Source organism: Mandrillus leucophaeus, unplaced genomic scaffold, assembly GCF_000951045.1.
Source record: "Mandrillus leucophaeus isolate KB7577 unplaced genomic scaffold, Mleu.le_1.0 Scaffold501, whole genome shotgun sequence".
In the NCBI taxonomy this organism is placed as follows: domain Eukaryota; kingdom Metazoa; phylum Chordata; class Mammalia; order Primates; family Cercopithecidae; genus Mandrillus; species Mandrillus leucophaeus.
The window spans coordinates 300,108-313,942 of NW_012105377.1; the positions used below are offsets into that span (position 1 = coordinate 300,108).

Below are 13,835 nucleotides of genomic sequence, written 5' to 3' on the forward strand. Positions count from 1 at the left end.
TTTCTTTCCATCTTCGTGGATTTATCTACCTTTGATCTTGGAGGCTAATAACCTTTGGATGAGGTTTTTTTTGTGGGGTCCTTTATATTGATGTTGTTGCTTTCTGTTTGTTAGTTTTTCTTCTAATAGTCCGGCCCCTCTTCTGCAGGTCTGCTGCAGTTTTCTGGAGGTCCACTCCAGACCCTGTTCACCTAGGTATCACCAGCGGAGGCTGTAGAACAGCAAAGATTGCTGCCTGCTACTTCCTCTGGAAGCTCGCTCCCAGAGGGGCACCGGCCCGATACCAGCCGGAGCTCTCTTGTATGAGGTGTCTGTTGACTCCTGTTGGGAGGTCTCTCCTAGTCAGGAGGCACAGGGATCAGAGACCCACTTGAGGCAATCTGTTCTTAACAGAGCTGGTGTGCTGTGCTGGGAGAATCCCTCTTGTTAGGATCAGCTGCTCTCTTCAGAGTCGGCAGGCAGGAATGATTAAATCCACTGAAGCTGCGCCCACAGTCGCCCCTTCCCCCAGGTGCTGTGTCCCAGGGAGATGGGGGTTTTGTCTGTAAGCCCCTGACTGGGACCGTTACCTTTCCTTCAGAGTTGCCCTGCCCAATGAGGAGGAATCTAGAGAAGCACTCTGCCACAGCCACTTTGCTGGACTGTGGTGAATTCCGCTCAGTCCAGACCTCCCAGACTCCTTAGCACTGTTAGGGGAAAACCGCCTACTTAAAAGCCTCAGTAATGGCAGATGCCCCTCCCCCCACCAAGCTCGATTATCCCAGGTCAACTTCAGACTGCTGTGCTGGCAGTGAGAATTTCAAGCTAGTAGTTCTTAGCTTGCTGGGCTCCATAGGAGTGGGACCTGCTGAGCGAGACCACTTGGCTCCCTGGCTTTGGCCCCCTTTCCAGGGGAGTGAATGGTTCTGTCTTGCTGGGGTTCCAGGAGGCACTGAAGTGTGAAAAAGACTCCTGCAGCTAGCTTGGTGTCTGCCCAAATGGCTGCCCAGTTTTGTGCTTGAAACCCAGGACCCTGGTGGTATAGGCTACACAAGGGAATCTCCTGATCTGCAGATTGCAGAAACCGTGGGAGAATTGTAGTAACCCAGCTGGGTAGCATAGTACCTCACGGCTTCCCTTGGCTTGGGGAGGGAGGCTCCCCAGCTTCTCGCACATCCTGGATGAAGGAATGCCCCACCCTGCTTCTGGTCGCCCTCCATGGGTTAGATCCACTGCCTAACCAGTCCCAAGAAGATGACCTGAATACCTCAGCTGGAAATGCAGAAATCACCTGCCGCCTTCTGCGTTGGTCTCGCTGGGAGCTGCAGACCGGAGCTGTTCCTATTCAACCATCTTGTCAACTCGAGAATGGAAAACTTTTTAAGAACTTTATGATTTTCTTTAAGAGAATGGAAAACTTTAGATGTACTTACTTTTCTAATCCTTTTTTGTTTTGTCCATTAGCTTCTCATCACCTTTCTGTAGATCAGTGTTTCCCAAAGTATGCCAAAAGCATTAGCGTTACTTGGGAACTGATTAGAAATGTACCCTAGGCCAGTCAGGTGCAGTGGCTTATGCCTGTAATCCCAGCACTTTGGGAGGCCGAGGTGGGTAGATCACAAGGTCAGGAGTTCAAGACCAGCCTGACCAACATGGTGAAACCCCGTCTCTACTAAAAATATAAAAATTAGGTGTGGCGCACGCCTCTAATCCTAGCTACTCAGGAGGCTGAGGCAGGAGAATCACTTGAACCTGGGAGACAGAGGTTGCAGTGAGTCGAGATCATGCCACTGCACTCCAGCCTGGGTGACAGAGTGAGACTCCGTCTCAAAAAAAAAAAAAAAAAGAAATGTGCCCTGGACCAACTGAATCAGAAACTCTGGGTAAGTCCCAGCAGCCTGTTTCAGCAAGTCTTCCAGAAGGTTTTGACTCACTAAAGTTTGAAAACCAGTCCTGTGGAGCAGGGTTTCTGAACCTCTGCACTGTTGACTTTTTGGACTGGATAATTCTTTGATGTGGCTGTGAGGGTTGGGGCTATCCTGTGCATCATGTAATCTTTAGCAGCACTTTGGCCTCTACAGACTAGATGCCAGTAGCACACTGCCTCCTCCCCCAGGCCCCACCTCCAGTAATAATTGTTTTGTTTTTTTCAACTCAACTTCTACATCCAGCCTAACAATAGGCTCTGTCAATACTACCTCCAAAATAAACCCCACTTTTCTTCATTTTTTTTTAATACTTTAAGTTCTAGGGTACATGTGCACAATGTGCGGGTTTGTTACATAGGTATACTTGTGCCATGTTGGTGTGCTGCACCCATGAACTCGACATTTATATTAGGTATTTCTCCTAATGCTCTCCCCTGACAGGCCTGGGTGTGTGATGTTCCCCGCCCTGTGTCCAAGTGTCTCATTGTTCAATTCCCACCTATGAGTGAGAACATGCGCTATTTGGTTTTCTGTCCTTGTGATAGTTTGCTGAGAATGATGGTTTCCAGCTTCATCCATGTCCCTGCAAAGGACATGAACTCATCCTTTTTCATGGCAGTATAGTATTCCATGGTCTATATGTACCACATTTTCTTAATCCAGTCTATCATTGATGGACATTTTGGTTGGTTCCAAGTCTTTGCTATTGTGAATAGTGCCTTTGCAGCTATTTTTTCTTAAACTATCTTCTTCTTTTTGTTAATGCTTAGATTTTGTTCCACAGGCACTTTAATCTGCATGTACTTTTCAGGTATTTAAAAGTCATTATTTTTATGTAAGATTTTAAAACTCTATAAATGTCTCTTTTACATATTTTTTGAAAGATGAAAAAGGATTAGTATTTGCCCACCTAGAATGTAAGAAAGGAGCAGAAGAGACAAGGTGATGAAGGGAAATATAGGAAGTGAGAAGAGAAGGAAGACAACTTCATGGACTTGTTGAAAGGGGAAATGCTTTACAATTATAATACAGCTTATTCTCCCCAGTATTTTTAGCATTATTTATTTTCAGGTGTTAGTACTCAATAGAGTAATGCAATTCAGATACTTGAGTTGTAAATGAAAAAATTTCAGAAACACTGGGAGGATAATTTCAAATTTTAATAACTTTATTCTTATTTTTACTGTTAGGATTCCTGGAAATCCTGATTGAATTTTTGGACTTTACAGGATACATTATGTACATCATGTATCCCTAAAATTTATGGGATACATTTAAAACAATAATATTTAGTCCACAATAAGCTCATTATAATTTGTAAAATTCTTGGTGGGCCGTATTTTTTGAGAAATGTATGTAGTTTTCAACCAACTTTGTTTTGCAATGAATTAGTTGTTATATAAGAGTTTTGAGGAAGATACTTCTTGATCAGTCCTGGTAGCTAAAAGTTGAACTAAGATGAGATTTTTCAGTTTCACTCATTATTGTCCTTGTCTTCCTTTAAAGAATAGTTCCTAATTGAGTAATATTTTCAATTGATTATCACAATGCCTTTCTTCATGTGCTCATTGAAGAACTATGACTTAATGAACATGTTAAAACAAGTAATACTTATTTCTGTAGTAGCAGCAACTGCTAGCTGTGCTGTTCTGTCATCTCTAAATACTACAGGAGATGAGATTTGTTGAATTACTATACCAGATGCTACCATAATTTTTGAAGCATAGAACCCTGGGATTTTTGATAATATGAACATGCCATTCATTAATAGTTTCCCAGATCTCAATCATAAGTTATCTTGAATTGGCTGAACATAGAGTGTTAGCAAACAAGCTGTTTTATTTATAGAAATGTAACTAAAAATCTCTGTGTCATGGTAGCACCCACTAGCAGCTACTAACCTGATGACCTTGGGCATGTCGTGTAGCTGCTTGGAGCCGCAATTTCTTCTCTCTACAATGAGGAGAGCTATATCAGTAAGTTGTGTGAAAATTAATGTGAAATCCTAGGGTTTTTTAAATTGCTAAATTCTTTGCAGATATATAAGTTATTGATAAAAGTGATCACTGGTCCCACTGTAATGAGAGCCAACAGCTTTTCCCTATTTCTCACTCTAGTATTGTTTGTTTTTAATAGCACTTTTGACTAGGCTGTTTTTTGATTCAGGGCCTCCTTGCTCTGTCACCCAGGCTGAGGTGCAGTGGTAAGGTCATGGCTCACTGCAGCCTTGACCTCCTGAGTTCAAGCAATCAGTCTTTCTACATCAGTCTCCCAAGTAGCTGGTACTACTGGCATACACCACCAATGCTTGGCTAATTTTTATTTTTAAATTTTTTTTGATAGAGACAGGATCTACCTATGTTGCCCAGGCTGGTCTCAAGCTCCTGGGCTCAAGCATTCCTCCCACCTGGCCCTCCCAAAGTGCTGGGATTACAGGCAGGCTCCACCATGCTCAGCCCAGCCTAAACTTCTGATATGCTTTTTATTTAAGTATAATATCTATTACTTGGTCATCTCTGCCGTTTGAGGAGATGGGGAGTCGGGGTAGGTGGGAAGGACTTGAGTCGTCAAGCATTACAAGTGCAAAATAAAGGATTGGTCAGATTTATTAGAAATTGTGATAACTTGTGTCAATTTGGCTTTCCCAACTACATATTAAGTGAAAGGAAGAATCTGTTCTGTACTTGTTTTTATTTTGGTTTTTGTTTTTTAATTCTCTACAGCTCCTGTTATTCAATTAAGTGCATAATAGGAGCAAGGGGTTTGGTAGATTTCACTCTACACAGTTTCTACAAAATAAAAACTTGTTTGAGCATACTATTTTTTCTATCTCCTGTTTTAATTAAATTGCAGATTCACAATATGAACTGTTTGCAAATTGGGAACTTCTTTACAGAGGTATTTTCCACGTAGCTACCATGTACAGATTAGATAGATTTGAAACAGAATGGAGGAGCTTATTAGGTTTACTAAATTCCTGTGCTTTCCCAGGCCTAGAGACTTTTACATGCATCATCTTAGGGATTCCTCACAAGAATTAGATAAATATTACCACCTTTGCAAATGAGGAAATGAGTTCACAGTACTACCAAGAGGTGGAACCAGAATTTGAACCTAGATGCCTGATTCTAAAGTGAATGTACAGTCATGCTCTGCATTGTGATGTTTCAGTCAACAGTGGACTGCATGTATGATAGTAGTCCCTTAAGATTATAATGGAACTGAAAAATTCCCATGGCCTAGTATCCTGATAGCCCTTGTACCATCATAGCACAATGCATTACTCATAGGTTTGTGGTGATACTGTTATCAACAAATGTATTGTGCTGCCAGTTGGATAAATGTCTAGCACATATAATTATGTACATTAATTGATAATGATAAACGACTATGTTACTATTTACTATACTTTTTATCATTATTTTAGAGTGTTCACCTTCTACTTATTAGAAAAAGTTAGCTGTAAAACAGGAAGGTCCTTCAAGAGGTATTCCGGAAGGCATCGTTTTCATAGGAGATGACAGCTTCGCTCATATTATTGCCCCTGAAGACCTTCCAGTGGGACAAGATGTGGAGGTGGAAGACAGTGATATTGATGATCCTCCTCCTTTGTAGGCCTAGGCTAATGTGTGTATTTGTGTCTTAGTTTTTAACAAAAAGTCTTAAGAAGTTAAAAAAGTAAAAAAAAAAAAATTTAAATGAAAAAAGTTTCACAGAATAAGGATATAAAGAAAGAATGTTTTTGTGCGGCTGTACGTGTTTGTTTTAAGCTAAGTGTTATTACAAAAGACTCAAAAGTTAAGATGAAAACGTTTATAAAGTGAAAAAGCTATAGTAAGCTAAGGTTAATTTTTAAACAAATTCAATGTAACTTAAATGTACAGTGTTTACATAGTCGACAGTAGAGTATAGTGATGTCCTAGGCCTTCACATTAACTCACCACTCACTCGTTGACTCACCCAGAGTCAGCCCTGCAAGCTCCATTCATGGTACGTGCACTATAGAGGGGTACCTTTTAAAAATCTTTTATATGGCATTTTTACTGTACCTTTTCTATGTTGAGATACACAAATACTTAAGATTGTGTTACAGTTGCTACAGTATTCAGTACTGGTTTGTATGTACCTGGTTTGCACATACCATATAGGTTTATAGCCTAGGAGCAACAGGTTATACCGTATAGCCTAGTTGTGTAGTAAGCTGTACTCTGTAGGTTTTCTAAGTATGTTCTATGATGTTCCCATGATGAAATTGCCTGATGCATTTCTCAGAATCTATCCCCATCGTTAAATGAAGCATGGCTGTATTTTTTGTTACATCTGGAAGTTGTTAACGCTGACTATATATTAGAATCATCTGGAGAGCTTTCAAAAGTACAGATGCCAGGGAATCAGGTAATTGGTCTGGAGTGGGTCCTGCACATTAGTATTTTTTAAAAGCTCTTCAGGTGATCCTGGTGAGAAGCAAAAGTTAAGAAATGTTGCATTACATACTGTATCTCCAGTGACCATTGGTTGCCCCTTTGTTTTGAAAGCTTTTGTTATTTGTCAGTGGATGATCATTAACAGATTAATAGTGTTTTCTACTTTACATTTTCTCTTCAGAAGCATAAAGGATTTGTATTATAGAAAGTATTACCTATACAATAAATGTTGGAAAGATTACAGTGAACATAATGGGGGTATCTTTTTCTTTGTCAGTCTTTCAAAAATTAAATTTTTTTTTTTTCTTATGACTTTGATTTGCTTTCTGAGTGAAGTAAAAATGAACTCAGTTGCATATTAAATTTGTTTCTGGCCCTCTGTATCTAGGAAAGTAATAAACTAATTTTGGCCAAGAGAAATAACCTTTTCTTAATATACAGTAGTTTTTAAAAGTAATAGAACAGCAGGTTAATGGTTATAAATCTATAGATGATTGTAACAGGAATACATTTAGATAATTAGTCCTGGTCTACCACTGTGCTGTAGCTCTGTAAATCTCTTTTTGACAAGCTGCTTTAAAGATTATCTTTTGGATGAAGGGAAAATGGGAGTATAGTTGAAGATCATTATTATTAGAAATGTTAATATAAGCACATAGAACAACAATAATTTGTTTTTTACATTATGAAATTTTTGAATTTTGAATGTTTTTATTACCCAGCTTAAAAATACATTTGAAATAAATTCTTCTTAATTGGTTAGAATGTGATTGAATCCTGTCTCTTTAAAAATAAAGGCAGTTACTGGAATTGACTCTTGGAATACGTTTAAAGATGTTGTAACTTGCAGTCGTGGTTTATTGGCTGGTGATGTTGAAATTAGAATTTACAATCTACTTTTCTCAGTACTTAATGAGATTAATTTTCTTTAAATTTCTAGCAGTAGTTTTTAACCATTTACAAAGTTTTCATGAGGTGGCTAGTTTTTACTGACTCTTTATAAAGCTGTGCTGTAATAAGGTGTAGCAGTTGTGAGCCTCTCATCTTTTCAGATTAATAAGAACCACTCCCCCCATCGTGCTTATGTCCTCTCCCCTACTATATTAAGGTATGTTAGAAGAGGAAGGGGTTGGAAAGGAATGGTTATCTAGGTCTTAAGGGGTAGGGTTGGAACTCAGACTTGCTTGTCAAGACTGGAGGACTCCTCAGATGTTGGCCTAGATGTTCTTGGACCACCATTCTTATTCCCACCACTGTTACATGATATGGCTGGAGATGAATGCAGTGAAATTGATGGGAGGTAAATGGCAACTAAATTGTGCCCACAGGGTGAGAATATAGAACCTTATATGGTGGTTGAAAAAGTTGGAGGAAGCAAAAGGGTCAGAGGGTATTTGGTTGTAAATATTGCAGCTGTACTGTGTTAGGGCTTTTATTCTCCCAACTATGGCTAGCAAAGGCTACTCAATTGCGTAACTCCAGCAGGCAGCATTCACATAGAATTTGATGTGAGTGATGCAGACTCCCTGGTTCTGAGCCAGACCGAACAGTCCAGCAATTCTATAATGATGGGGTTTTGGCAGGGCCACTTTTCCCTACTGGTCCTGACACTTCTTACCTAGTAGAATCTAGAAGCTCAGTGTCTTCTCTTATTGAATCTGAGGCAGCCTAAAAGGTAATGATAATAGCAAACACTTATGTAGCACTTAATTTGTGTCAGGCACAGTAAGTGTCTTTCTCAAACTCACACAACTATTAAATGACAAAGCTGGGAAACAAACCCAGGCAGTGTGGCTCCAGACTCCAGACTGTGGCTTCCACTATCCCACACTATGTTTGCTGTTCCTTGTTTTTATTGTCCCCATTGCCTACTCATTCATTTAGCTGTTAGTGATTAACAAACATTCATTGAGTATGTACTATGTGCATACTCATAGTACATTAACTTTCTAGGGCTTAAGTATGTAGAACTTTCTAGAGCTGAAGATAAAGTCTTTACCCTCGTGGGACTTATATTTTAGTTAAGGGAGAGTGACATGTAAATTGCATAATTTGAAATAACGGTAAGTATTTAGAATAAAATAGAGTGATGGTATAGGGAATGATTGGAAAGTGGGACTGTCTTACCTAGGATTATGAAGGAAATCTTTCTGAGGGGGTAACACTGTATTGAGACTTGAATGACAAGAAGCAGTTACGTAAAGATTAGGAAAGTGGGGATTCTAGGCTGTTAAAACTGAAATGGGAACAAGTTTGGTTATTTACTAGGGACCAGAAAGAAAAATAGCATGACTTAGAGCTTAGTAAGTAAGGTAGGTAGTAACTTAGTAAGTTAGTAAGGTAGACAGTGAGATCTCAGAGGAATGCAGCAATAGCATTCCAAGGGGGTGGAGTGGGCCTACTAGGAATCTGTTTCTAGGGGAAGAGGTGTTTTATTACTGACATTATTTATGGTTGCCTGCATGCAGAGTTTGGGCAGGGAGCAGTCTGCCCCAGATGCAGGCAATAAGGAGATGCAGTGCGTTGCGTATTTTTAAAAAAATGATTCTAGTACATAACTTAAAATAACCATATCATTGAAGTGCATCATAAAGCATTATGTTTTGTGAACCATTAGAAAAATATTTGAAAATTTACTCGTTAATGGTGATTATGCTTTAAAAGAGCATTCTGGATACTGTGCACAGGGGATAAACATAGGACAGTGACCAAGTAGGAGGCTATTGTGTTGGCTCGGAGAGGTGAAAGTGGTAGTGGTGAACACGAAGAGAAGTAATTGTACTCTAAATATATATTGATTACTGTTCTTGATGCCAATTTTCTAAGACTGTAGCACTTACTTTGTAGGGGAAAGGAGTAAATGTCTTCTCTCAGTTAATTTTCAGACAGTGACCGTCCAGGTCAAAATTTCCAGGAATTTGGATTTTATTGCTTTTATGATTCACTGAAACCACAGATTTCCCTGGGTAGAAACTTTCTTCCAAGACGTGTGTTTATGGACAAGATGAAGGATGAACTTCCTCCAGGACTGGCACTGCTCAGCCCTGATGCAGAGGCCAGTCCACTGGGCCCACCTACTTCTGTGTTCATGATGAATTTTCAAGGGCGGATTCTCTTAATTTGACCTGGCTCGTAAGGCAGATGAGTTTGAAGATACAGGTCACTTATTGAACACTTGCTTTTGGCATCCTACCAGTAATTACTACTTGTTCATTTTTATTTTGCTCCTGTTTTGTCTTACAGAGATGTTTAACATATTACGAATGAAGAAATTAACTCATATAGGTCTGCGTTTGAATGTCTTTTCTGTTACGTATCTTGAAAGCCTCTGAGTAAAACAATACAATTATCACATGATCACTTGTAGTACTGATTTGAATAATATTGTTGACAGATGGAAAATTTTGTGAAGAGTGGGTTCCTTTCTGTAGTCATTTTCAGCCATTTGCTTTTCCTTTCAAAGGCAAGCTTAGAGTCTGTCTTCTGTGTGCTGTCACAATCTGACATTTATTTGGAATGCTGTAACTCTACTGTCCTTTGGCTTCATAGATGTTAAAGACCAGGAGGTGAATAGTGTATGCATGTGGAGACCATTTCACCAGTTTCCTGCATGAGGGTCCCAGCCGGCTGAATTGAGCCTGAGTACAATCCCTACACTCTCCTTATATGTCCTCCATGTCTCCTGTGGGGGATTTTAGACATGTTATTTGTGGCCTAAGAATTATTTTGCCCTGAGTTTTCACCTCCCGTAAAGCTTAAGTGGAAGAATAGATAAATCGTTTAAAGTTATCACTTTTTCCTGCTGTTTGTCCATGTGAGGAACAAAGAATACAAATAAACTCGGTATCTTACGCATTTTAGAGAGATCCGAAATTTAAAAAAAAAAAAAAAAAAAAATGTTTTTCCAGGTGTTTTAAAAATTTGCAAGACCAATATAAAAGCTTAATTCAGCAGAGAGAGAGAGAGGAAAAATGGATGACCATCAGGATTTTTGAGAAATGGTATTTTTAATCTTTTTTTTAAAAAAATTGATTGAATATTTCTGTAGAACAGTCCTTCGGTTTTATGCTTTTGATTTGATAGCATTCTTAAATGTTAAGTTTTATAAAAAGAAACTTACATCAGTAATACTGCTTATAGCTCTGACAAGAAGTATATATGTTATCTTCCTTTCTCCCAATGTGAATAAGCTAAGTAACTGCTAGTTTTAATTTTCTCCTACTTAGTGTTTGTTTTGTTTGGCTCTGCACGGTGGCTCATGCCTGTAATCCCAGCACTTTGGGAGGCCAAGGCGGATGGATCACTTGAGGTCAGGAGTCTGAGACCAGCCTGGCCAACATGGTGAAATCCCGTCTCTACTAAAAATACAAAAGTAGCCGGGCATGATGATGCATGCCTGTAATCCCAGCTACTTGGGAGGATGAGGCGGGAGAATCTCTTGAACCTGGGAGGTGGAAGTTGCAGTGAGCAGAGATCACGCCACTGTACTCCAGCCGGGGTGACAGAGCGAGACTCCGTCTCTTAAAAAAAAAAAAACATTGTGAAAGACACTTGGTTATTCTTTCAATCTCAACACTGATTTTCCCTTCCTCCCTCCCTCCCTCCCTCCCTCCCTTCCTCCCTTCCTCTCTCCCTCCCTCCCTTCCTCCCTTCCTCCCTTCCTTCCTTCCTTCCCTCCTTCCCTCCTTCCCTTCTTCTTTCTCTTCTTTCTCTTCTTTCTCTTCTTTCTTTCCCTGTCTTACTCTAGGGAAGCACTGAACTTCTTTTACTTTCTTATATTTGTATCTTTCTTGTTAATAACTTTGATCTATAAAAGTTTATTTTTGATTAGGGTGTTTTTAGCTATTGCTGGGAAAATACCTTCTTAATATAAGAATACAGCATTTCTATAAGAAGATTAAAATTAATATCAATACAGATTTTTTTTTATTGTGTCTTCCTTTTAAACATAGTTGTATTTGGGTCTAATCAGTGGGTTAAACAGGCTAAGTTTTATATAAAGAATTATTAAACTCTGATAAGAGTGACTATACGATATAAGAAAACTATATATTTTACCCTAGGACTGAGGGAGGAAGACCAAACTTGTAAGGGGCCCCACCTGCAAGGGCTAGGGCTCAGACTTCATTGGAGGAGGTATATTCAGTTCATTGAATTAGTAGAAAAGTTCTCTCTTCCCGCCAGGCCAGAGTTGGTCTGTAGTCCATTGGCAGTCAGGGCAACCTGGAATGCAGGTGATCAGCAACATGTGGCATGGTTGTGCAGAGAGAGTGGCAGCTGGGTGGGAAACCACAGATGGGCAGCCCGTGCAGACCTCCAGAGCAAGCGAACTAAGATGTTGATAAGGGCAACGGCCCATTAGTGTGCCTATGCAAGCAGGAAGCCTTTGGAGTGCTAGATTCTGTCTTGAGAGGGCTGGTTATCCCTTGGCCAGGCTCAGGCTGCAACCTTGCTGAGAGACTTGTATATCTGGACATTGGGCAGAACTGTTTGTCCTACAACTTGTTTTAGCATTTTCTGCTGAGAAATCTCAACATAGTTGTCTTAGTAGAGATGCTTAAAGGATTTGTGTCCATATAGCAATGCATATGTTGAAGGGTGAATTTGGAGAAGAGAGTCATACAATTGATAACTGGCACAATCGTGTTTTTTTTTTCCAGTTTACTTTTATGAGAAATTATGTTCATAGTGTTCTATCCATTCTTTGATTCAAGAGCATATGCTATGCATGCACCATGCTAGATGCTTGAGATTTCATCACAAGGCAGCAAGTAAAATTTTAAGTATTCATGAAGAATCATTTTATGTAGCTGTCACATTCTTGCTTGATACCTGATGGTAAAAAGACACTTTTTTGAGCATTGACAGAATAATTGCTTCATGTATGAGAGGACTATGTCAAAGTAGTATTCTTCACATTAAGATAAAGTTTCGTGGCAGCAACTATTGAACCAATTGGGGACTTTGAATTGGAAGACCAAGATTCTGGTCTTGGTTCTTAAACATATAACAATCTGGGCCTTAGTTATCTGTGAAATTGTGTTGGACTTACTGGATTTAAAATTTTGTCTCACACCGTTTCTAATATACTGTGAGTCTTCCCTCGGATTGGAGCTGAAGATTAGAGTAAGGAAGGCCTAAAGCCTGTCACAGTCTTTTAGGACAGGGGTACAAGAAGAAATAACTAATTTTTTAAAAATATATAGTTAGGATGGTTTAAGCAGAATCAATAGTTTGCCAGCAGATTGGATTCAAACAGGTCTAGTAATAGAGAAATACCAAGCTGAACTGTAATTCTGGAAATATTTCCCTACTTTATAGAATTATGATTTTGATATAAATTTCTGAGTATAAAATATTTTATAAGGTGGGATTCTGGGTGAGTTTAAGAAAAAAGGAGTTGCTTAAAAAACAGTGTACAGAATGGGAGAAGATATGTGAATCACAGATAAGGGGTTTGTATCCAGAATATATAAAGAACTCTTATAACTCAATAATAAAAAGACAGCTGGTTTAAAAGGGAAAGTGATTTCATAGGCATTTCTCCAAAGATGTACAAATGGCCAGTGAGCACATGAGAAGATGCTCAGCATAGTCATTAAGGAAATGCAAATCAAAACCACAATGAGATACTACTTGATGCCTGCCAGAATGGTTATAATTAAAAAGACCAATAGTAGCAAGTATTGGCAAGGATGTGGACTAATTGGAATCCAAATACATTGCTGGTGGAAATGCAAGGTAGTACAGTCACTTTGGAAAACAGTATGGCAGTTCCTCAAAACATAGTTACCATGTATCAGTTAAACAGAGTTACCTAATGACCCAGTAGTTCTGCTCCTAGGTACATACCCAAAAGAATTGAAAACATATTTATAATAGATAAAAAGCAAAAACTACTTAAATGTCAGTCAACTGAGAGAACAAAAATCTCGTAACTCTACGTAATGGAATATTATTCAGCCATAAAAGCAAATGAAGTTCTGATACATACCACAACATGAATGAACCTCAAAAATATTATGCCAAGCAAAAAACAAACCCACATGCAAAAGAACCATGTATTAAATTATTTCATTTATGTGAAATGTCTGGAATAGGCAAACTGTAAAGATAGAAAGTAGTGATTTTTCAGGGGCCGGGGCAAGGGGGAATGGGAAGTGACTATTAATAGTCACAGGTTTCTTTTTGGGATGCTGAAAATGTTCTGAACTCTGAATATACTGAAAACCACTAAGTTGTATACTTTAAAAGGGGAGAATTTTATAGTATGCAAATTGTATCTCAAGTTGTTTATTTAGAAAATTTGAAACTGAAAAGTTTAAAAAAAGAGCTTAATTGGTCTGAGATTAAGCTGCAGTTGGCACTTCGTACGTGCCAGTTCCGTATTTCTTTCAAAGCTTTTAAAAAAAATATCTTTGGCACTTTGGGAGGCCGAGGTGGGCGGATCACGAGGTCAGGAGATCGAGACCATCCTGGCTAACACAGTGAAACCCCGTCTTCA

General features: G+C 39.1%; 1 protein-coding gene across 5 annotated transcripts in view; it reads left to right on the forward strand.

Annotated features, from left to right (window-relative positions):
• The window catches only part of ATG5 (autophagy related 5), a 152,881-nt gene that overhangs the window by 73,817 nt on the left and 65,229 nt on the right, over positions 1-13,835 (forward strand). The gene's annotated exons all lie outside the window — the stretch shown is intronic.